This window comes from Diabrotica undecimpunctata, chromosome 7, assembly GCF_040954645.1.
Source record: "Diabrotica undecimpunctata isolate CICGRU chromosome 7, icDiaUnde3, whole genome shotgun sequence".
In the NCBI taxonomy this organism is placed as follows: domain Eukaryota; kingdom Metazoa; phylum Arthropoda; class Insecta; order Coleoptera; family Chrysomelidae; genus Diabrotica; species Diabrotica undecimpunctata.
In genome coordinates, this window is record NC_092809.1 from 49,080,840 (window position 1) to 49,105,066 (window position 24,227).

Sequence of the window (24,227 nt, forward strand, 5' to 3'; positions counted from 1 at the left end):
GTAATTGGATACATCAGATTTCGATCCGTTTTTGAATACAGGGCATATTTTCGCATTTTTCCATAACTCGGGATAAGTTCCCGTTTTTATTGATAAGTTAAAAATTTTTTGAAGTGGCTTTACAAATACCCGAGAACAATCTTTCACTAAAAATGCTGGAATATTATCCGGTCCGGACGTCATTTTATTTTTAATTCTTTTAAAGGCTACTAAAATTTCGTTTTCTTGAAATTCGTTAAAAGTAATAGTGGGTAAGTAGATATCACTACATTCTTGATTATTTAATACATTGTTGTCGACAGGTAAATAAACTTTTTCAAAAAAACATCTTAAAAGCATGGATTATATCGCGAGGATTATTAAATGTATCGCCGTTGTAACACATTTCACCTGGGATTCTAGAAGTTTTATTCTTTGCATGAACATATGCCCAGAAATTATTAGATTCGTTAGAAATACTATTCTGAATTTTTTCAAGATAAACGTTATATTGAGCTTTAATCATTTGTTTAATTATTTTTCGCAACCTTTTAAATTCATGCATATAAAGTATATTACCTGTTTTCTTATAATTTGAGATATTTTTTGATTTCAACTTTATCATTCTAATTATTTCCGCATTGTACCATGTAGGATATTGATGTTTATAATTTCTGTAAATTGGTACACACATATCAAATAATTCATATATCTTAGCATAAAATAATTCTAGGACTGTATTTACATCATCAGACATATCTAAAAAATTCCAGTCACAATTAAGAAATTCTGAGTACAGTAAAGGAAAATTTGCTTTTTTAAAATTATATCTTTTAGTTTTAGAATGAGCCACAAAACTGGTTTCCTTTTTCTGAAAATCATTAATATTTATCATTAATGCTGGATGATGTAAATCTTCTTGTACAAGTGGTGCATTATCGCGACTTACATGACATGTATCTGATGATATAACTAAGTCTAACAATCGATTTAAATTATTTCCCACCTGATTATACTGATTTAAATTAAACAAACACATGAAGTCTAGCACTGCCGATGTCTTCACATCAGATCTGTTTTGATCAATATACTTTGGAATGTTAAGGTCGCCCAGGAGAATAACAGTGCCATTAAATAATTCAAGTTGCTCTAACATTTCAAAAAAATATTCAAAATCTTTCAACTTTAATTTATCAGGAATATATAATACTGAAACATAAAACTTTTTATTTCCTATGCGACACTCAACAACCAACAAATCAACTAGTGGAAAATGTAAATCAAATGTTGAGACATCAACAACAACACACTCAAAATTTGACTTAAGTGCCAACAGTACACCTCCACCAGTCGATTTATTAACTACATCGAACTTTCGATCTTTTCTAAAAACCTGATAGTCATCATTAAACAATTCCGAACTAATAACATCAGAGTTAAGCCAAGTCTCAGTTAGAGCAATGACATCAAATTCACATTCACTAACACTAGAGTAAAAATCAATTACTTTGGAATTCAAACCACGCACATTCTGATAGTAAACCTGAAGATCTTGGCTTGTAAAACTGTGGGGACCTATCTGTTTAAAGGAACAATTTTTGGGATGCCATCCAAGTATTTAATTCTAAATTGTCCTGTATTGTTAGCGTTCTTAGCTTCTAATTCTTCCTTTAATTGTTTGTAGTATGCAATTTCTTTTTTCGTACGGTCATATGAAATTGACACATGGCTGTAGATACCAGTTTTCAGAACCTTGGCTTGTCTGATTAATGCCGAGACGTCATTTTCATCTTTAAGTGTAATCTTGATCGGACGATTTTTACCTAGTGCTGGTTGTCCAAGCCTAAATATTTTGAGTTCATTGACATTCACGCTAGTATTCATACTTTGAATTATTGTTTGGACTTCCTGTGTATCATTATCATTGCGACTATTCGGAGAGAGCTGAGCTGGTATCATCAAAGCTATCCGTATCCTATTGGCAGCTGCTCTGAAAATGGCTATTGAGCTGCAATTATAAGAATTATTCACGTAGATTTCTGAGCAGGGACGTCCTTCTACGGCCTGTTAATTTTTTCCTGAATTTTGCTTCCATGATCAGTTAGTATTTTATAATATTGCATATAATTACAACTTTCTCATATAATATTTCTTCAATAAAGTCTACTGCCATGTATCTAGTGGTATCAGTTTTGTTCCAGACTCAGAAGAGTGCACCCTGAAAACGTCTTTTATGGTCCCTTTATTATTCTGAGTATATTCATAAGACTCCTTTTGAAGTGGGGGTATGCTTATCTGGTGGTATGCTTATCTGGTGGTATCTGGCTTCTGTCTCACTTTCGCTTCTAGTCTTTTTAGTATCTTTTTAATTCTTGTTTACTTTTGGCTATCAGTACCATGTCATCAGCGAATGTTAGTATTGGTATTTTCATTGATATATAAGTCCTGGTCAGTTGATTCCAACTTCTCTGACGATAATTTCAAGAAGAATAGTAAACAACAGTACAACTTTAAACTTTCCTGTCTTATCTCTTTTCCATTTATTTTATTCCTATTCTCTATTTTTCTGAGACAGAAGAAGAGAAGAGAATTTTATCATTCTTACCAATTTTTCACTAATTCGTATTTCACGTAGTGCCTTGTATATTTCTTTCCGTTTTACTCTGTCAAAAGCTTGTTTGAAATCTATGAATAGGGCCACAGTAGATTTTCCATATTCATAGTTGCGTTCTCTTCTGAATTCACATTGATATTTTTTTTATGATCTATTTTTTGTGATACACTGTTTGATCTGCAATACTTAAGTATTTAAGTATGTATGCAAAATTTAGTTGCGCTATTTCATTGTAATTATTTGTCATTCTTTAGGTATGTGTTGTCCCCATATTTCTTATTTCTTTCATCCTTTCTTGGGCTTTTATTTGTCTTTAGTTTCTCTTTTATTTCTTTTTCATTAGACTGTCTTTCCTTTGTTCCTTCTTGATTGGTATTTCCCAGTTGTTCTTCTTTATATTCTGTTGTGGGTATTTTATTTAACAGCTCTTTTCACTATTTCTTCGTATTTCTTTTTCACTTACCAAGTTCCTTCCATATTTGCCTTTGTAGTGTACAATCTATTTTGCTTTTAGTAACCCTTTTTTGCATTTTTCACCCCTTGATATAAGTTTCTAATTTTTTTATTTTTAAAGTTTTCTTTTATACCTTTTAGTTTACCGTCATTGTATTTTCTTTTTTTTATCTTATGATTCTTTTGGTTAGTTTAAAGCTGTTTTCGTCCGTTACTTCATGCAAACTATATTTTCCTATGATGGGTAGAGGAGAAGCTGGTATTTATGGAACCTGCTATTTATATGGAACCCTTTTTATTTTTTTGTTTATGAACCCTGTTTATTTGAAAATGCGCAGTGATATCTATATGTAAGGCGCCAAACTACTATAATAGTTTCGTACAAACACAGCAAAACTATTGGCAGCAGGGGCTGCGCTTCTAGTTTCAGCGCATGTTATCAATTTAGGAATCACGATCTTCAAGAAGTTTTATTTACAAAGTATTGTGTCCTTTATAATATTTATATAAACTAGTTTAAAAATATAATCTTATTATTTCTTAAACCATACATTGTTGTTAATACGGACCTCCCTACCAGCGATTTTACGAAACTTGGTTCCATATTAAATACCGGAGTTCATATTATCTACAATAATTGTATCTATAATTTAAAACAAGTGTTAATTGTTGTAAGCTCAAGCTGTTGACAGAGTTGTCAACGCTAAAAAAAATCTTCATCAGGAACGTCTCCTCGAAAAACTTGGGACAAGCGCAAGATAAATGCGATAATTGCCGTACGTGAGAAAACAATTGGACAAAGACTTAAAGAGGCCGTCAAACGTTTTAATGTTTCAAAAACAACGCTGCAAGGTTTTGTTGATCAAATTAAATATTCTGCAGAGGAAGTAGTTTAAAAGAAGTTAGCAATGAGGCCTGTTTTACCAGTTTACCTTGAAGAGCAGTTAGTTAAATATTTACTTTTAATGGAGAGTAAATACTACACATTGACTCATAGAGACGTAAAAGTAATGGCTTCTGAATTTGAATTAGCTGTGCGGAATAATTTTAAATATACATTCGGTGCTAAAGAAGAAGCCGGTCGTGCATGGCTAGACCACGTTTTGCGTCATCACCAGGACAAGCTCTCCAAACGTTTTACTTAACATGCTTTTCAATCTGTTAGAGAGTGAATGTGAGAAGCATAAATTTACGACCAATCGAATTTTTAATGTCAACAAAACTGGCCTGTCATTCGTTTAAACAACAATTCCTCACATAATTGGTATGAGATTTAAAAGGCAGATTGGAGCAGTGATTGCAGCTGAACGAGGGTGAACAATGACAATAATATATTGCATGAGGGCTAATGACAGATTCATACCGCCTATGCTTATATTCCCCTTATATTCCTGATAATCTTAATGAGGAATGCGTCACTTGGTTCAGTAACGAAGTGCCCCCCTCGGGTTGAGTGCAAAGCAACTTATTCGTAACTGGTTTTTATACTTTATTGAACATCTCTAGAGTCCCCAGTGTTGTTGTTACTTCATCATCATCATCAATGGCGCTACAACTCTTCGTGAGTCTTTGCCGCGTTTACTATTGCCTTCCATGTTTTTCGGTCCTGTGCCAGTAATTCCCATTGTCGCACTCCCATTTTCTCTAGATCTTCTTTGACTGCATCTTTCCACCTTTTTCTAGGCCGCCCTACAGACCTTCTTCCCTCTGGCCTTTCCCAGAACACATTGTTTATAAGGCGATTGTCGTTACTGCATATCACATGCCCTGCCCATCTGAGTCTATTGGCCTTTATATATCTGACTAGATTTTTTTTTCCGAATAGAGACTCTAGCTCGTTATTGTATCTGCACCTCCATTCGTTTGTCACACTGTCTCTGCAAGGGCCATATATCATTCGAAGAATTTTACGTTCAACAATTACCCCAGCAATTTATTTATTTCTCTTTTTGTTAGCGTCCATGTTTCGCTTCCATATGCGACTTCTGGTCTTATTATGATCTTATATATCCGGATTTTTGTATCTCGTGAAAGAGGTTTTGACTTCATTAGATACATTACTTGATGGACACAATTCACGTACACGACACATCGAAATTATAGAACTAGCTCGGTAAAAACAATCATGTCCTTACAACATACAAACTCCAACCTTTTGATAAAACGTTTATGGCGGCACTAAAAACCCGTTACAGTGAAGCCTTTAGATGCGTCATAATGAGCGGCGACTAGGACCCTATGAGATCACAAAGCTATTCAACCAGGCATACGTTTAATGTCAAACTGGATCTATAGCCGTCAATGGTTTTGCTGAGACCATAATATTTCCTTGTAATCGGGGAATTTTCAAAGATGCTGGTTTCATTGCTGCTGAACTGCAATATGAGTCATTAACTGCCTCCGATGGAGACGAGAATCGTGTACCGGGTGGTTTTAATTCACCTCCCGTTTCAACTTGTGCAACACCAGAGGTAATTTTGCCTATTATGTTGGTTTCGTTGCAACTGAACTGCAATATGAATTAACTGCCTCCGATGGAGATGAGAATCGTGTACCGGCTGGTTTTAATTCACCTCTTGTTTTAACTTGTGCAACACCAGAGGTAATTTTGCCTATTAATAATACTCCGGTTCGGAAGTGAAATAAAAAAGTGTCCAATAGAGGTTGCAAAGCTTCTTCCCCAGCTGTTATCACCAGTTGGCCTCACAAAATTGAATTAGAGGTTTTACGAAAAAAAAAAAATACTCCATCAAATTATCGTCTTGACCAAGAAAAGATTTCAACACTTCTGGTTTGCAAGTTGGTTTGGCAAAAACATCCCTTAACAAAAGCGGACAAAAAAAGAGAAGATCAAAATAAGAATCAGAATCATTTAGAGAAGGATGTGAAACGTTGTTTTTGGCTCACTTAGTGGTCTACACAATTGGTTGGGAAGAATACCCAATTCAAAAGATGATACAATTTGTATTTTAAGCAAAGGAAAATTTTTCGAAGATACAAAAGGTGAACTATGAATGCAGTGCATCATGTGCAAAATGTGGGCCCATTGTGATTGCGCAGACTGCGAAAAAGACAATTAAGTTTGTGATTTTTGTCGATAGTTATAATATATATTATTAGTTTTAGAACCCTATACCTTTAATTTTTGTTGATCTTAGTAAACATCTAAATCTTTTTGATAATAATGTGAATTAACTTTCATCGGGTCTATATTATCATCACTTTTTCCTGCGAGTGAAAATTACACTTTTTCGGAATTTTATATTTCTTTTTTAAACTGTTTTCAGGACGTTAATTTCCGTAACAAATGTAATCAAAGATATATCACACAACGAGTTAATGTTTAATTTTTATCGATCCACAAAAACTAGATTTTTGCTTAGTTGAGGAGATTAGTTATGGAATGCAATTTTAGATTCCCCATGTCTCTAATAACATCTTTATCAACGTCTGTTTTGCCTTGCAACTCTTAGAAGGCACAGATTAAAGCATAAATCTGAATTTGGTTTCGAAAAATTAGTTTACGGATTTATTATCAGATGTCGCTATTTGCGTCCATTCGAAGCCATGTTAAAGTTGCTTCCCAAGACAGGAAAGATTTATTTTCAAGTTCAGAGCGTCTCTGAATAGCCATCTCTGATGATCCCTATTAGGGTGAAATACGTATAAGCGGATATACAGACGCACTATACGTGAAATCAAATCTTAACTGTCTTTTTCCTTTTAAAAACTAAAAAATTTACAAAGGAAAAGCAAAATGGGGTTCCATATTACTATCTTTTCCTCTACGCATATTTCTTCTGTTCCTATTTTTGCATTAGCGTCACCTAGCACTCTTAACACATCGTATTTGGGAATATTTTCAAATATTGTATCTATTTGACTATAGAAGTTTTCCAGTATTTTTGTTTTTGTCCTTAATCGGTGCATCTATGTTTAAAAGTGTTATTTTTTGGTATTTTCTCCTTATTCCTTGTACGCATATTATCTCTGAAATTAGTTTGAAATCAACGACTAGACCTTTTAGCTACTTATTTACCACAAAGCCTGTGCCTAATATTTTATTTTCTCCTCCGTTATTGAAAAATAAATAGTCATTTTTTTCCATTGAGTTTTGCCTAGTTGTTTACTTTCTTCTAGTGCTAAAGTTCTTCTCAGAGCCTTCTTTCAGTGCGTCACAGTTTTTCAATTTCTTTCTAACGAATTAAGTTGGATGTGATAGTAAAAGCGGTAGTTCCGTGATTGAACACAAAAATATTGCAGCGTTTCATACATAAACGGTCTATTCCTAACCTACGTTTGATTTGTTGATATTTCAAATGCGTGTTTTTTAAATCCAATCAATTAAGCGAATTATCAACATTTGACGTAAAACTTCATCCATGTTGGCCATGGTTTCGAAGTCTAAAATAGTAAAGTGATCGTTGAAGTTCAGGTCAATATTTGATATTATTTCACAGCGCTATGCATTATTTTGTGTTTTGGATTATTTATTTTTTAATTAAAATATTTTAGAAATGCCAAGATATACGGAAAAGGAACACGTACTGATACTCAAATTACTTAACTATTTTTAATTAGAAAAGGAAGCTGGACAAACTTTATTACCAATTTATACTGTTCGTGAAGTAAGTTTAAAATTATGCTGAAAATAAAATTATTGTTTTACCTACTGTTCAGCGTGTTGCTGAGGCTTTAGGAATTTCTTTGCCAATTATAACACGATTGAAAAATGAAAGAATTTAGAAAGATTCTGATTATTCCATCACAATAAGCGAATCAGTAGCCATTAGTCTTGAACGCAAATTTTTAATAAATGATCGAATTTAATTAAATGTCAAATCTAATCGAATCGTATGTAGAATCTAATCCATTATCTAATCAAATAGAATCGATTATCGAATCAAATTGATTATCGAATCGAAAAAAATAAAATCGATTATCGAATTGAATCAAATATCGAATAAAATTAAATATCGAATATAATTAAATATCAAATATAATCAAATATCGAATATAATCAAATATTGAATCAAATTAAATTGATTATCGAAACTAATCGAGTCGATTATCGGGTCGAATCGACTATCGAATCTATTATCGAATCGAATCGATTATTGAATGGAGTGGATTATTGAATTGAATCGATTATCGAATCGAATCAATTATCGAATCGAATCGATTATTGAATCGAATAGAAATAAAATAAAATAGAATGGAATTTAATTTAAAAAAATTAATTAAAACCATTGCTCCTTACATAGACGATAAGAAAGCCATGCACCGTCTCCTCGGTTTTACTCCCGGAGTGCCACAGCCCGTTTATTTTTTGTTTCAGATATATCATTAGTGGATTTGCCGTGAAATAATTATATTAGTTAGATACCTAATAAAAAATTTTGAAAACAATCTTTTTTTGTGTTTACAAAAAATGACAGCAAATAATAGTATATCTAGAAAACGAATTAGATATGCTTGTATTATTTACGATTATAAAAAAAAAACAATAAAATGATCATTTTATTGCCATTTTTAAATGTTTACATATTTATAAATTTAATAAACAATATTGTTTATTATTAATTTATTCCACCTTGCAATAAAAGTACTAGTTTAATGCCATGATCTTCTTACCTGTGGCTAAGTACGATCCTGGCATTTGTCAGATTCGTGAATAATTACATGAAATAATTCTCGAAATATCCAATACATTATATGACGTCATAATAATTGTCGCACTGAAAGAAGGCTCCGAGAAGAACCATACTATTTCGAATTTATATTTTTTTGCATTCGTCGACTTTTTTTTTTTCGTCTTTATAGAGGGGGGGTCTGGAATCTTCAAAAGACATCTCAGTCCAGGGCGCCGCCTGACTAACTTTAGTGCAGGATTCGTTCTTCGTACTCCCGGCGATAGTTCCCGAGGTACTTTAAAATGCCCTCTCGTCGCCGAGTCTACGCCGAACGCCTACCTGCTAAACCAGACCCTCCTCTGTCATCCAGCGATCCGGAAGCGGAATGGCCGCTGTAAGGCCGGCATCACTTCCGAATCACTACCTTTATTCATTTATTCTCCATTCATACACATCCACACTCTATTCATCAGCAAGGAGGTTCCCTGTCTCGTTCCAGGTAGCGCGTAGAAGACACTCATCGCTCCTAGTTCGGCATTATTTCCAGATGGGCATTTCTTCCTTCCCCACAGTCTGACTCACACATTTCAACTCACACAGTGTGACCCACTTTTCTAGCTTCACCTTTCAGCATCATTCACTCTTACCTTTAGCGTTGGTTTAGCAGTCTTTCTTCCTCTTCCTTTTTCTTGATCACTGCACGGATATAGCTGTGTATGTTAGTCCAAACTAATTTATTTTCAATCATTCTCTCAATCATTTCTCTCACTGTAACAAAATTCACACCTGTCTCTCTCTCCATTCTGTTCCTTTCCACTATCCATCTGCTGCAATCTAACATCGTATGTGTCACAGTGTCCGAGTATCCACAGTATAGGCATTCATCTGTATCAGCCTTTCCGATCCTATAGAGGTAGGCCCTAAAACACCCGTGTCCTGTGAGCACCTGCGTCAGGAAATAATCCAGTCGCCTGTGGCCACAGTCCACCCAATCTCTTATGTTCGGGATCAGCATTTTCGTCCACTGTGCCACATCTTCCGTGTTGTTCCATTCTTCTTGCCATCTTTCAACTGACCTTTCCCTTTCCTGTCTTTTCTCGGCCACAGTAAGGTTTGGACCTCTTGTCTCATAAAGCTCTTTTCTTTCCACCGCCAAAACATGCAACGGAACACATCCAGTGATGGTCCATAAGGCTGCCGCAGACACAGTCCTGTAGGCGCATGTCACTCGCAACAGACTTGTTCTGTCTACTCGTGTCATGAGACTCCTACAGGCAGTTATCTCTACCGCCTCGCTCCAGACTGGTGCCGCGTAGAGGACGATCGATTATACAACACCGTGTAAGACCCTCCTCCTTTCGGATTTGGGTCCTCCAATGTTCGGCATCACCCTCCCCAACGCAGCCGTACTATTCGCAGCCTTCCGGACCACCTCCCGCACGTGCTCTCCCCATTTTCCATTCTGGTGCAATGTCACTCCTAGATACTTTACTTGTTTCTTAGGTGTTAGACATGCTCCCGCACATTTTAATTCAATATTTTGCCTATTCCTTGTCCCCTTCAGAATGATGGCTTCGGTTTTCTCTGTCGCAAGTTTCAGTCCGTGCTGCGTCATCCATTTCTTTACGACGCCGCCTGCGTTTCTAACCCGGTATTTGAGATCTGGCTCATCCCGAGCCACTACCAGTACTGCGAGGTCATCCGCGAATGCGAAGGTGTTGTGAATGACTATTGAATGACTAATGAAGTGCATTCGTCGACTAGGTGTTTTAGTTTTCCTTCAACAATATATATTTGTTTATTGCTTTGTTTCTATTAATAAACTGTACATTTTTCCATCTCGTGTACCTTTACGCTGCTAAGTGACTCCTTTATTTAAGCCTGTTTTCGATTTTACTTTTTTTCTCTTTTACTAATTGTCGTTGGTTGTTATTCCATATCTATATTTCTCCATTTATTATTAGTTTCTGGTATCCTATTTTAACATTTCTCCGTTATGTCTCTCTATCAGATTGTCCGTCCTTTTTCTTTTTTATTTACTTTTATTTTTCATTGCTTCGATTTTGTGTTTCACGCTGTAAAGTTCCACTATGGCAGTGTATTTTCTCCTATTTTGCTTGCTCCATTTACATCTACTAATACTCTTAGTTGTTTTTTGATAAAACATTTTATAGCCTCTCGCAATACTTTGTGATCATTTAAATCAATTTTTAATCCAAGGATTATTAGTTTTTACCATTCTTTCTCTCTCCAATTTCTCCATTTTTCGCTTGCTGTTATAATTTCCTTTTCTAATTGACCTATTCGTTTTAACGTAAACTACGATATACCTGATTATATTGTGAAATAAATATTATTTCATGTTTTTTCCCATTTATTTCATATTCTGATCTTTGGTGTAACTGTTTAAATTAAACTTAACATGCTCAACCTACTAACTCTCGATGAACAACATTATCCAAAGATAATGACTTAAAAACCAACCCTGCTAAATATTATATTTTTAATAAACACCAACCGTCTACTACTTACTATGCCAAACTGGGTCATCGCGTGTATAGGAAATCCACGGGACGAAATAATGCCCATTTCGTATCCCACGTTGACGATTATTCCACCTCATCCCGAACTCGACTTCGCCGTGTACTGCATGCCTAATATGGTTCCTTTAATACACGTCTCATATTGGTATTCAGCTGTTTTTCCCAATTGGCGTAGTCTAATATTCCCGTATTGTTAGCGATTTTGTCGATGGTCTGAAAATTAAATTGGGAAAAGATATGCAAAATACGTGTATGCCAGTTGCTATCGAGAAGGAAACTCTAGAGAATTTTTTATCGAATATAATAATATATAAACTTTATAAATGACAAAAAAATTGTAATATGAACTATAAATAAATTTAAACCAGTTAATGAAGTGAAATGTAAAACAATAACTTCATATTGTTTTTTTTTGTTTCTCATTCATTTCTCTATTTATTTTTATTCTATTCCTTTTATTTTATTACTTCTAATTTTTTGCATTGTGCTTATTAATCTGATCATTTGAAAAGAAGGAGAAAAATTTGGATGAAGAAATTATTCGTTGATCCTGTGTCACGAAGTTGCTCAATGTCATTGATGAGGATGATTACAGAAACTACCTCAGAATGGACAACTCCACATTTTCGCTGTTGCTGCAAAAATTGGTTCACTCATTTACAAAAAAGATACTGTTATGCGTGAATGTGTCAGTGCTGAAGAACGCCTTATAGGAACTTTACGTATTCTGGCTACTGGAAGGTCATTTAAGAATCAGAAGTTCAGCTGTAAAATATTTTCACAACTACTGGGAAAGGTGATACCAGAAACCTGCAGGGGTATTTATCAAGTTCTTCAATCTGAATATATAAAGGTAAGCTATGTAAGGGCCTAATGCAACTAATAATGTATTGGTGATAATAATAGTAACAGTTAGAATAATAATTCCGAGCGCATGTTCCGCGCTTAGCTAATCATTTAGTATTATTAAGTGGACAAAAACGGATATAAAAAATCTTCAGTGAAAAGTACGAACACACCTCACGAAGGCAAAAAAACAGACTACAGTAAACCTAGCGCGGTACATTTGCTGTGATTGGTGGGTGGGCGTGTCTTAATTTAAAATTTGGCGGGTTTAATGTTTATTGAACTGAAAATGGGTTATTGGTAGGAAGAGGATAATATTCGTATTTTAGGATAAAGCAGACTTATTACAGTTATATTTGAAATGTCTTTAATTTTCCTACACTGAAAATAACAAGGTACATTTGCTGTGATTGATCGGTAGATGCATATTAATTTAAAATTTGGCAGATTTCATGTTTATTAAAATGTAACTTGGGTATTGTTGTTTGTTTGTGTTTAAATGACTGCTGGCACTAAATCCATTCGCAAATCTTACAATTTGTACTCATTTTTTCATTAAGTCATTGTTTCCTATAAAATCTTATCCTAAATCTATTACTACTATTGAGCTCTAATATATAGTATTTTTTTTCTATTAGGTGCTTTTAATTATTTATATATAAAATAAGTGATGAGGTCCTCAGAGTTCCACAGTAAACTCTTCTGCAGCTATCTACTTAATTCAATAGCTACTTTTACTGTGGACTGTCCAAGTTCCTTTTTTTATTTGTTTCTTATATATTTTTTTATTTTCTTTTTTTTTTTCTAATAAATTACAAAGAAATACTTAGTCTATATTTACAATTACAATTTGAGTTTAATATCTAAAATATGTTTATACAATAATCTATATAAAAACTCTTTGTTTTTTAATGTTAACAAATAACTTTAAATTAATGGGATGGTGGACATCGGTCAAAGAATACAGCAAATTTAAAAAATTATTAATCTTAAGCTCTTTGCACGTTTCTGATTCTATATCTCTAGACGTACAAAGATAATGAGTTAATACTCCTTGTGACACAGCGTTTTTTGGCAATTCATCTACTATCTCATCTCCAGTTATTCCACAATGGCTTTTAATCCATGCCAACTTAACAGTTTTGCCTTGTTGCTGAAGTTCTTTAATTTTATTTATTATATATAATTCAACGTAATTTACTTTTGATTTAGGATTTATGGCACTCATTTTACTTAAAGCACTTTTGTTGTCACTACAAATCATACACTTTGAATAATAAATATTTTAGTGCTTCCACTATCGCTATTAATTCAGCTGTGTATATACTCATGATGGAATTGAGTTTACACATTTTACTGTTTTTATTATTGTTATCAAAGTATGCACATCCCACACCTTCAATAGTAACTTAGGTATTATTACTACATATTTTAGGAATAAGCTGACTGTATGATATTAGTGTTAGTAGTATTAGTTAGTATTAGTATAGCTAGTGCTGTTTTTTTTTTATTAAATATGTAGGTATTTTGTTTTAATTTTTTTTTGTAGGCATATGCCATCTCAAGTTTAATAAAAATTATGTAGTCTTTCCTTTTCACTTTAAAATTTTCCATTAGCTGTTTTATAATAAAAATTGCTATTGTTAAACTTGCCTTATATACATATATATATATATATATATATACATATATATATATATATATATATATATACATATATATATATATATATATATATATATATATATCCAAATTGACTTTTATCTACTTTTATTTCTAGAAAGTTGAACTAAATTGTGTTTCACCATGAGGTGAAAAATTTTCTGAACAAAATTAAGCAAATGTTTACTGGAAATAACTATTGAACAACAAATAAAACACTAAATAGCTATGTTTAAAATTTATTCTTCGAGGGGGTGCCTTATTGGTGCAATGGCGAAGGTAAAACCCCTCTAAACCCCGCCTAGGACCCAGTATATCCTGATTTCAAAATACAACTCTAATATAAAAGTCTACAAATAACATCATTACTTAACATGATTTAAAATTCAGACCTAACTTAAGCATGCATACATATATTTTATGAAATTTTACTATTACTAATCAAGTAAACATATAATGTTAAATTAACTTTCTTGTAAATAAGCCTATAAAGCTATAATAAAAATTCAATACAGATACAAAAACAAAAAATACATGTGAGCTACAAGAATTGTTCAAATTTAATATTTAATCAGTTTCTTTTTTTATTGGAAGGGAAATATTGCTGCTTTTCCATTTTTCGCTTCTTTGTAATATCCTTAGTGGCTTCCTGAAATTTTTCCTTCGCCTTACACTTTGCTTCTTCAACATATGTCATAATTTTTTCTTTTAATTGTGTATAACTTTCATCATCTAAGTCAACTAAGCTGTCCATTACATTTTTCAAGTGTTGTATGTCTTGAAGACGTTGTTAGATGGTGTTTTCCTGGATCACATTTCTCTGTTCCAGCTTCTTTGTGATAAATTCATTAATTTCCTCCTCATGACTCGATTTGATAATTGAATTTTCTCCCAAACACCTTGCAGCATCATCTAAAACAGAGTTAGTACCCACACGCTCCTCATACATTCTTACCAAGTGCACATGCTTACACATGGTATTTCTCACCACATATTCAGCACAATCACACTGGTATCGATGAATACAAATTTTACACACTCTACAAAACAATGTCTTACACTCATTTTCACACACTTGTCTTATACTTACATTATATAATTTATTGGGATCCCTAAAGGATTTTACCTGAAATTGCCCGTACACCTTCACATTCTTCTTAACTTCCACTTTTTCTTTCATCATTTCTGCTATTTTGTGTACTTTCGCTATAATCCTGTCTTGATAGTTGTTGGCATTTGGTCTTTCCATGTCTATAATTCTCTTCCACATTTTGATATCTACTAAATCAATGAAGAGTATATATAAGGAACAAATAAAACATTACATGGCACTTTTAAAAATCAAAAATTTGACGAACATACTATAAAATACAGAACAGAATCAGGAGGTATTCTTAAATAGACCAAGAACCACAAAAAGTTGTATCAATGATGATGATAAAAAGAAAGTAACTTAAAACTCTATAGTTAGTTAAGGGGTGAAAGTTGTTGATTTTAACAAGTGAGATTTATTACATGAGGGACGCAAAGGCTACAAAGCAGTAAATTTGACCGATAAACTATCACCACCTCCACAATAAAATTAGCTACGTAAAAGGCCAGTAACTACAAACTTGGCAGTTATATTATTTAAAAATGTTTATTGCTTGTATAAAAAGGAATGTTACATGAGCAGCCACACAAGATTAATTATTATAAATGTAGGTATTAAAATTTTTTTTTGTGTTTACCTTCTTTCTTGAATAAGAAAGCATAATTCTTGTTGTTAGCATTCCATTCCTGAACCTTTAAGGCTGTTGCTACCATATCACTTTGATCCCGTCTTTTGTGTATATTATACTTTCTGGACAAATTTGTGATGTCTTGACTTGTTAATAGGGCAAGTCTTTCTAGTTTGGGTATTTCCAATTTTCTTGAATCATCTAAAATTCAGCTGGGTGACACCCCAGACATTAACTTCTCTACAATCGTTTTTTCTTGTTCTTTTGAGAGACGCATGGTTCTTAATTCTTCTTTATGTCCAGAATGTGTTTTCCAATAACTGATAGAAACTTGGCCTTGATCTCTCAGTGTACAGAGCAGCCTGGAAGGGCACACTCCTTTAATTTTAATTGATCCACCAGATTTCTCTGTCCTAATTCTATAGTTGGGCTTATATCCTAAAGATAGACAAGTATGAGCTTAAATTATTACAAGTAACAAAGTATTGCACCTACCGTTGATATTACTTCTTTTACACTCATAGTATAATATCTTATAATCATTTCCCTTAGTCACTCTACTCATTGTATAACTTGTCTCAATTTTCTGCATATCTTTCCATGTCTCATATTCTTGTTTACTAGAAAATTCAAAAGTTATTAGTTCAATACTCACTTGGTGGTGGTCATTAAGATGTTTTCGTAACTTCTCATGAGTTTCACAATTAGTTTCTTGCTCACATAACGGACAAACTATATGATTCATTTTCTTCTTGGATACATCTATGTTATGCATTCTTTTGATATGACGATTTCGTAATTTTACATTTTTAAATGTTTTGCTACAAAGGTGGCAGGCCCTTGAGAGAATTTCAGAGCTTGTTGAAGTAAATGGAGTACAGGAATCCATAATTTCTTGCTAAAACAAAGACTTGGATAATTAAATATGGTGTTCTAACGAACAGATTATTAAAACAATTTAAATGAAAAAGTTTTAAATTGAAATTATTTATGTAAGCTTGGAGTTTGAATAAAACCGGCGCCAAACAGAAAAAAATTTTATGTTCGCTTACCTCACTACCCTTAACCTCACAAATCATATGTTGATAACGACCAATCAGTAATCACAGCAAATGTACCTTGTTATTTTTAGTGTAGGAAAATTAAAGACATTTCAAATATAACTGTAATAAGTCTGCTTTATCCTAAAATACGAATATTATCCTCTTCCTACCAATAACCCATTTTCAGTTCAATAAACATTAAACCCGCCAAATTTTAAATTAAGACACGCCCACCCACCAATCACAGCAAATGTACCGCGCTAGGTTTACTGTAGTCTCAAAAAAACACCATCCTCGAAGTGCAGTAGAAAGAAGTGCAGTAATTAGGACAAGGAATTATATACAGGGTGGTCCTTAAGTTATTGTACAAAAAGAAACCGTAGATCCTGCACTTTAAAATATTACGATTTAAGCCAACTTGATTTATTAAAATGTTGATATTAAGAAAGATACAGGGTGTTAAAGTGGAAATTTAAAATTTTATTTTTTGCTATAACTTTTACGTTTGTAAATATTTTTATACAATAATTTACAGTTGAATTCTTTTGGGTAGGATAAATTATAATTTTATACATACTTTAATGTAACTAATAGAGGGCGTCACATATGCCACATGTGTGGCATAAATTTGCGCTTAACTTTTTTGCTCTTTAAGTTAGCTCTATTTGTGTTAAAAAATATTAAAAACACATTATTTTTAGAAAAAAAGGTATACTTGTTAGTAACCTGAAAATTCAACTGTTGTTGAGATAATCGCATTTTATAAGTCAGCTGCATAATAATTCTTAGTTTATTCTTATTAAAACAACTCAAAGATGATAATGTAACATCACAAAATGCTTTGTTATGGGTGCTAAATATCTTATTGGAGAAAAGATTCATCATCTTCTTCTTTTTTAGGTGCCGTGTCCGTATTCAGACGTTGCCGGCATCATGTTTACAATTTCCCTTTTCTATCTCTTCTTAAGTTTCTATAATGGCGTTGTATTACTTTTTCTCTATTGTAAAATGCTGAAAACCCCAAATATGTGGTTTATGCAAGATGGTACACCACCAAATTCTAGAGAGAAGGCAGTTAGAACATACTTAAATACAACTTTTCTGAACGTTGGATTAGTCGTGGTAATCATATTCCTTGACAATGTGGTGAGATATTGATATAATTATGTAATTCATAAAAAATCCGAAAAGAATACTTATTATTTATTACGTAAATTGTTTATCCATTTTTATTGGGACAAATAGCAACCAGAGCACAGGTATTGAATAACACATATGTGTCTTGTTTCATAATACTTTTGCTACAAATCTAACCTTAAAGACTCAGCATTTTTACAAAAACATCATCGTTGGCCTAATAAACGATATTGTTATAAATATAGTAAACACATAGGCAATTTAGTTCAGCATAATATTAGTTCGTTAGTAAATCATAATAGTTCATTTGTTCGAGATGTAATTATAGTTACTCGTAAGCTGTAATGTAATCATATAAATAAATAATGTCATTGATAGATTATGCCGTGTGTATATAAGTAACCAATGAATGAGATACATCACAGTTTAATACTTGATTTAAACTCTGCGACAAATAAGATGTAGTTTCATAATATACCATAAGATTTGGATATGTATCCAAAAGAATATATTCATCCATTATACATTATAGCCACCACGTCACCCAGAATTTAATCCGCTTGATTTTGGTGTATGGGGCGCATTAAAACAACGTGTCTATAAGAACAAGAATGGATCGGTCAAGAAAACATAGAGCAATAAAAGCAAAGATAATTAGATTCTATGGACACATAATAAGAAGAAAGAAGAGCAATGCGTTAAGAGTTATAATGGAATGTATACTACAGGTAAACGTACCAGAGGCAAACCTAAACTGAGATACAGATATTAAGTGGAAGAAAACTTAAGAAGTATGGAAATTAGAAATATAGAAAAGACAATCAAGCCAATCTATCTATCTATATAAGGATTTTTACAGCTGTCGCCGCCTTCCTTCTTTCAGCCAACGTCTCCAGTACTTTCTGTTCTGCCATTCTTCATCTCTAAGGTCTCGTCTTTCCATGGCCTCGTCCACTTCATCCCTCCATGATCTTCGAGGTCTACCTCTTTTCTTCCTTCCTATTGGGCTCCAATCCTAAATCTTTGCTATCCACCTTGTATGATCTTCTCACATGCCCATACCAAATTAAACGTTTTTTGTCAATGTAGCTGAGTATGTCTTGTTCTACTGCCATTTTTCGTTTTATCTCCTCATTTCTGATGCGATCCATTTTTGTCAGTCTGCAGCTTCTTCTCATGAACTCCATTTCAGTTGCTGTGATTTTGGAATCAAGCCAATCTATTACTTAAAGTTGATCTGTAATAATGTTTTTGTTTACGAAGTTTATCCTCCTTATTATTGTTCTAATATTAGGTTGGATAGCGTCGTGGATATAGAGTCACCTTGTTTCCCTTTGTTTACTTTGATCTCCTTAGAAGTTATTCCATTGAAACTTATCTTTTCTGTGGTATTCTATAGACTCTCTGTTAGCATATGTCTTAATTTTTCTGGGACTCCAAGATGCTCTAGCTCTTTCATCATTTTGTCACATTCTTTGTTAGATTCTCTCGATTCTTAAATTATTTGCTCCACTGTATAATAAAGTTTGTAAATAATATAAAAGAAATCTGAACTATAAACTGACATAAATAAACTAAATCGGTGTCAACAAAAACGTTCTAAGTCATAAAAACCATTTTTACGGAAAACTGGAAAAAACTGTATGAATCTGTATTAGTCATTCAAATAAATACCAAACAATTTGGGAGTGTTTTTGACACTTCTAGATGTAATGTTTGATATTTCCTAGTGCAAAATAATATGTGTATATATGTGATAAAAATATTCAAATTTTGTCGACTTAGAACATTTTTGTTTACATTCCTAAGATGACAGACAAAACCCTTCATTTTGTTGAAGAATCCTACAAAAATCCAATTTTAAGTAAAAATTTTAAATTTAAATATTCAGTCATTTTTTGAATGCTTCAAAATGCCATGTTTCCTCCTACTGGATGTCGTGTTCATCTTCTCCAGCATTGGGATTATCAGTTGTTGGCCACTCCATTAATTCGTCATGAAACTGTCTGATATTACCAGGTATATAAGGTAACAGCTTGTCAATTTCTTGGTGCTTCACTTTTTAAGGGTACTTTACCGTATTGATAACAAATTATTGTGGGAAATTCAATTGATTGATTGTTTACTTAAAAAAGTTTATAGGTTTGTTCCATGAACCATCAATAAAAGACCTACAAACAATCACACCTTTAGCTGTTCCATAAGTTAAGTGCATGAAGGAACTTATTCCATACAAGATATCCTTAACAGGAACAGTTTTTTCTCTTGTGTTCTCAGGAAAGCACGTTTTTATACATAGTAAGTTGAATAAATGCAAAACACATTTACCGTTAGTTGCCTTAAATAAAAGATTTCCTGTACTGGAATTATGTGCAGAGGAATATTTTGCATATAATCGAAAGTTATTGCTAGCACATGGGGCTCTTTTGCTTTGATTTCTTGGTTATTCTCTCTTTCTAATTTATAGTAGAATTTTTTTGATCTACGCTTGAAAATCATCAATTCAGCAGCAACATTTTTTTTGCTGTATCACTAAGAAAAGGACTTCTCAATTTTAAATTTAGTTCTTCACAAGTGCAGCATGAATCAATCTGGGGATCACTAAATCGTAAATTGAAGTTGTTCTTGAAAAACCTTAGAGAAAAACTCATAGCTGCATTTTGATTCGGGGTATTTCTCTTTAAGCATATTGTGTAAAATAATAACATTCAGTCTTGCGTCCACGTATTTTATATTCTTTCATGCATATTTACTTTCTTTTAATGAATACAGACTGCAAAACCCATCTTACGTGCAATCAGGGCCAACAGTGATAGCTGGTACAATTCTACCATTGTAATCAATGTACTCTTCACCTTTGAGTATAGCATTTTTCTCTATATTTTTTTTGTTATTTGATTTTTGATCTTTGTTTTTCGTCCCTCGCAATTTTTACAAAAATACAATAAAATGTAGCTAAATACAACTTTAACCTCACAAAAACAATCAAACATGTGGAACAATAACACAGTACAATACACAGATGTTAAAAGTGTTGTCTACAAAATCATTCACTGACATAGCTTTTTTTAGTTTAGAATGATATGTTTCAGTTTTCTATTTAACATGCATGGAGAGTACAGACTTAGAATGTTTTGGCACCAAAAGTTGCAATTCTGTTCATAGAATAATTTTCCATCAAAATGTCAAAAATGAAAAAAAAATGACTGAGAAGGTTTTTATTTACACAGATTCAACTTATCTGATAGATAAAATATAAAATTATTTGTTTGCCAAATAAATTGCCGAATAAGAAAATAAATTAGTGCGAGAATGTAATAATTGAGGCAGAATCGACCGTTTTAATTTTTGTAGAGACTTTTTGATACAGACTTTTTTAAGAGGTTTATATTAAACAAGCCGATGGTGGTCTACATTTTGAAAATATATTGTAAATAGTTGTTAATAAAAGATTATAAAAGTAGATATTCTAGCTCTTTTTCTTCACTTAGTTTAGGAATTTAATGTTTTCATAATCTTGATATTTGAAAATAAATGGAGATAATAGAAATAGGTTGTTACTTGGAGATTTTGATTACACAGTGAAGTCTTTAAGAAGTCCACAACATAATTCATAAAGAGCATTTCTATATTGAATTCCATATTAAAACCAGATGTGTAACAGAACTTTTTATGTATGGAAGAGAAGGTTTAGGTACTATTTTATCCAATTAAAGTGGCTGTAAAGTTGAAAAGATTCAACCGTTCTAATATATATTCTATAACCTAGCGAGAGATCAAAATGAAGACAATTTTGAAGATGAATTACTAAATGACGACATTCTTCAAGAAACTAGCTGCGGTAACACAAATGTGTGTAAGTAACTCTTTTGCACAAGTTAAAATAGGGGGAAAAATATCAAATGCTTTCTGCGTAAATTCTGGATTGAGACAGGGAGATCCGTTGTACCCACTATTGTTTAACCTGGCCTTAGAATATGTCATGCGAAAAATATATCCAAAAATCAAACCAGACATAACTGCTCGGGGAGCAAAAATCATACTCGCCTTTGCCGATGACGTAGACGCAGTAGCACAATCAACATTAGAAATTAAGGATATTTTCTCTAGTTTTGAAGAAGCTGCATTAAATATCGGTCTAAAAATAAATGAAGACAAAACAAAATACATGGTCGTCTCAAAACAAGAACGACGGCGAATAAGGCAAAACATTACTATAAATGATCACAACTTCGAAGTGGTTAAAGAATTTAAATATCTAGGAGCATCAATCAGAAATGACAACAAATTAGAGCGACAAGTTAAAACGAGAATAATGGCAGGAAACAGATCTTTCTTTGCAATGCAACATTTAATGAAGTCAAAACTTCTTTCACGAGACACAAAAATCTGGATATATAAGACCATAATACGACCAGCAGTCGCGTATGGAAGCGAAACATGGACGTTAACAAAAAGAGAAATAAATAAATTGCTGGTGTGGGAACGTAAAATTCTTCGAATGATATATGGCCCTTGCAGAGACAGCGTGACAAACGAATGGAGGGGCAGATACAATAACGAGCTAGAGTCTCTCTAGATATGTAAAGGCCAATAGACTTAGATGGGCAGGGCATGTGATAGGCAGTAACGACAATCGCCTTATAAACAATGTGTTCTGGGAAAGGCCAGAGGGAAGAAGGTCTGTAGGGCGGCCTAGAAAAAGGTGGAAAGATGCAGTCAAAGAAAATGGGAGTGCGACAATGGGAATTACTGGCACAGGACCGACAAACATGGAAGGCAATAGTAAACGCGGCAAAGACTCACGAAGAGTTGTAGCGCCATTGATGATGATGATGATGACCTTCTTGAACTTTTTGAAGTTGAAGATCTTTTCGGCTAACCCTATATAATATTTTAGTGTTATGTAGAAACCTCGGAAGAATCAATAATATACATGTCGATACCTTTTTGCCATAACATCGTAAGTCTCGTTTAGTAAATTTTACAGTACGGCAGTTTTTTCAATAAACGTGTTTAGCAATGTCCATTTGAAGTGAAAATTGGCATTCGGACGTATTATGATGAGTGTTTGAAGTAATGTAATGATTTTTCTTCAAAATAGTTTCAGTTTTTTTGTAGTTGGACTTACGTTACTTTGGAAGCATTAAAAATAATTTTGCTACTGTAGTTTTATACAAGTCCAACACGATAATTTTGGTAAATTCAGAAATAGACAATTTTTGAGACTAAAGCCGTTTTGGTTCTTCTTTCCTTTTAATTCCATAGTGAAATTGATGCAGTTCTGGCCATTATTTAAATATTCAACCTCTATAATAATATCTGGGTTACCTTTCTCAAATTTTACATTTTTAATTTCACTGATTTTTATAGGTTTTCCGTTCTTACATTTGAATTTACTCGGTTTTAGTACATTATCAGATATTTTTTTCCATTCTAAGAAGTCGCTGAAATCAATTTTTATTGTTTCAAATGGTTTAGGTTTGGTACGAGAGTTGGATATCAATGTACACCATTCTGATGGAGCCCATACTACGCGTTTTTTGATAAACCGCTCAATTGTTGCGGAACTGAGTCGACAGGCATATAAGTATGGCCTGTTAGTAAGTATCGCACACTGATTGATGTTATATTAACAGAATCCCTAAGAAAATTTGGGATCATTAGATGCAACTTCTTGCAAATATTTGTAGATTATGGTAGATATTTCGTTACTGCCACGTCCTCCGTCACATTCTCCCCACAAATAACAAAACCCATTTTGGTTTCCACTTTCGTAAACTATAAGATTGTAATAAGCATACTTTCTGGTGTAGTACAAGAGCAAATTGTCTCCACGTGGTGTGTTTAACACCTTCTGTACGTCGAAACTAGCACATAAAAATTTTGAATCTAAGATACTTTTTTTTGATCAGCTAGAAATGAGTCTTTGCATTTTTCTTTGTTTTCCAAATGTTTTTCATACAATTGCTTTATTTCTTCTGTTTCCTCAAAATCTTTGTCTTTTCTTACTCCACATACTTTGCACTTATCTTTTTTCGGCAAGTGAAATCCGATATTAAATTCTGCCTTAAAAATCTTTCAGAACACTTACAGGTAAACGATATCGTTCTTAGTTATGCCATTTTCTAACTGTTTCTTCTACATTACGAAATTCAGTGGGTAAGTGTCTTCTCGATGTTTTATTTCTGCAATAATGAGGTGGAACAGCGGGTAGCAACGTGATAAAATCTAAAACATTTTGCTTCTACTCTTTCCCAGTCTTGTTATGTGGAACATGCTTACATCTCGGATCTATTTTGGAAAATGAGGCCGACGTAGAGTTTTCTTTCGTATATCTCAAAGTCATTTGTGAAATATCCGAGGTTTTCAATAAAAATTGTTGGCACACCTCGTGTTCCACATCATTCCACCTAATTATATACTTGTACGCACATTGTCTTCTGCTTCTTCCAGCCTCTTGTTTTCGACGTTTTATTATCTTTTATGCCTAAAGCAAAAGTAAAAACCATAAATAATTACCAAAAAAATTATTTTGTGGCACTTACGTTCTGATTCTGCGGCTATACACAGTGCACTAATAGATCGTAACGCAC

General features: G+C 33.1%; 1 protein-coding gene across 1 annotated transcript in view; it reads left to right on the forward strand.

Annotated features, from left to right (window-relative positions):
- The window catches only part of dysc (whirlin protein dyschronic), an 832,089-nt gene that overhangs the window by 643,061 nt on the left and 164,801 nt on the right, over positions 1-24,227 (forward strand). The window lies entirely within an intron of this gene.